Here is a 2,688-nt window from a genome sequence, read left to right on the forward strand (position 1 = left end):
ATAGTGGATTAGGTAAATGAAATATGGTGTATCCATTTTAAAAATACTATTTGGCTGTCAGAATGATGAGGTAGAAGAATATTCAGTTTCATGGGGAAAATGCTCCTAACATATTGGTAAATTCAAGAAGCTCGTTCCCTATGTAGTAGGTTCAATATAATCCCATTTTAACAATAACATGCATACATAATGACAAATTAATAAGAAAATAATTAATATTTACCTGCAACCCTTAATTCTTGAGATATAGGTCCCAAGTCAACAATGCAAGTCAAAAGAAAGTCTGTTTTCCCCAGGGCGTGAGACCAAGTTCAAATGATTTATTCTCATCCTCCTTCCACCCCTACCCCCAATCCCTCATGATCTTGAAGCCCAGAGTTCATATCCTGCTCCCACCCCCCAACCTTGGGGTTAGTGAATCTCTACTCCTGAAATAATTGTGGGTACTGAGAACATTTTAAATAGCTATACTTTTTACTTTCAACTTCAAAGGCCCCCATTTTTTCTCTTTGAGAATGTGGAGGTGAGTGAATTAGCTAAAGGGAGAGAAATGGCAGCCAGTTGTAATGCAGGAAGGAGAATTCTGCCCTCCGCCCCAACCCCCCGCCCCCCGCAGACAAAATGAGGAAAAATGGATCTGAAGTTCAGCCATAGCCTTTTTTTTAATGAAACATGGGACTTCGTTTTCTAAAGATCCTTTGGAAAAGGATAAAGATTTATTTATTCAGGATGCCTTAGAACAGTGTGTTTCAAAATGAGGGTCATTAACCACTATAGTTCTGCTGTCCTGTCCAATAGCCACTATAGCCACATGGGGCTTCTGGCACACTTGACATGTGGCTAGTCTGAATAGAGGTGTGTGGTAAATGTGAAAACACACTAGATCATAAAGATTTGGTATGTAAAAAATAATGTAACCTACCTAATTACTGATTTTTAAAATAATCATTGAAATGATATTTTGGGTGTATACTGGGTTAAATAAAATATATTTTTGAAGTTAATTTCACCTTAAAATTTTTGTTAAGTTGAACTTTTTTAAAGATCTATGGATTTAGGGGCTTGACACAACACATATTAATTTCTCATTTAAGCTCCATGCCAGTGCAGCCAGCGAAGATGAGCAGAAGGTTCTACTCATCACAGTCACACAGAGACCCAGGCTGATGGCCCCTTTTATGGATGAAGAAACTGGCTCAGAGAGGTGAGTGATGTGCCCAGGTCACCCAGTCGAATGGAGAGCTGGGACTTGGGACAAGTGGCTAACTGATGGAACTCCTTCTTCAAACCCCAGTTTTCCTTCTCTTTCGTTGATCAACCTCAAATCTTAAACTTTCTATTCTTTGTCTTTTAATAATACTAACATTTAACATGTACTGAATTTAGTACTAGCATCATGGCTGTTTTTATAGCCAAGGAAACAGATTTAAACGGATGAGGCGACTTGCCCAAGGTTACAAAGCCACCAAGAGGCAGGACTTGGATTCACATGTAGGTCTATGAGATTCAAGGCTGTGGCCACAGTGCTCTTTTGTCACTCTGACTTGTTGATCTGGTTCTAGAAAACACTTTAATGGCATACTGATAAGGTTTGAGGGAACTCCCCACAATTGTTTGGTTTGTGTGGTCTTCACCCAGCAACACCTGCCTGATGCCTTGGGGACCTTCTTACCCTCCTAACCCTGGAGGAGCACAGACTCTGAGACCCATCCCCCCACCCCCCACCACTTCCCCATAGAAACTAGAGCTTCAATAACCTATGGATATTTAAAAACAGACAGACAAACAACCAGAAACTTCTTGATATTAGCAAGGGAAACCATATGACTAAATTAAGCCAGGGTTACATTTTAAAGGTACAATTTTATTTCTAGTTTTATGGGGATTGATGTAAGCTTTTTGAAATGTACTTTTATGAGATTCAAACATATTTATTTTAAATGCCCTTAAAAAAGTGCCAGCACTTAAATAATAATAACATTTAGTTCCTGCTATATGCCAGGCATTCTGCTAGGACATTAATGTGGATTATTTCATTTCATCCTCACAATGTCTGCTAGGTAAATGTAACCTAGGACTGCAGGAGTGAGAAGAACCTTGACCTCTTACTATGCTTGTAGAAGTGGCCTTGGTAGGGATTCTCAAGCACCTGCTCTACCTCTACTGCAAGTTACTTATACACTTTGACCCTTAGATTCAAAAAGTGTAACATTCTACCACTGAGCTGGATGATCTAGAAATGCCTGGAGAGGAGGGGCTTACCTGAGCCTTGCTTAGCATGTTGCTTAATCACAGTAGGACTTCATAAACGGCACTACTATTGTTATCCACACAGGGGCCACATCTTCAGAAATGAAAATCGGTGTGCACAGTCCGACAAATGAGAGTTCTCATAGGGACCATGGACAGAGTATTTGAAATTGGAGTTCCCCTGGAAACTGAGTTACAAAGTTTCAGTTGGGGTTTCTAGTTTGCTTGCAGCTAGGAAATGAGGCAGCGCAGATTCTTTTTATCTATGGTAATATTGGTTCACATTTATCCAATGCTCACTATGCACTGGAATAAGACATTGACCTTTAGTCCCCATAACCACCCTATGTGGTGGGTACTGTGATTATCTCCATTTCACAGCTGGGGAAACAGTCTGCAAGAGGTGAGCTATTTGTCCAAGGTCTCACTGCTGTTAGG

The sequence above is a fragment of the Pteropus vampyrus genome, unplaced genomic scaffold (genome assembly GCF_000151845.1).
Source record: "Pteropus vampyrus isolate Shadow unplaced genomic scaffold, Pvam_2.0 Scaffold36, whole genome shotgun sequence".
In the NCBI taxonomy this organism is placed as follows: domain Eukaryota; kingdom Metazoa; phylum Chordata; class Mammalia; order Chiroptera; family Pteropodidae; genus Pteropus; species Pteropus vampyrus.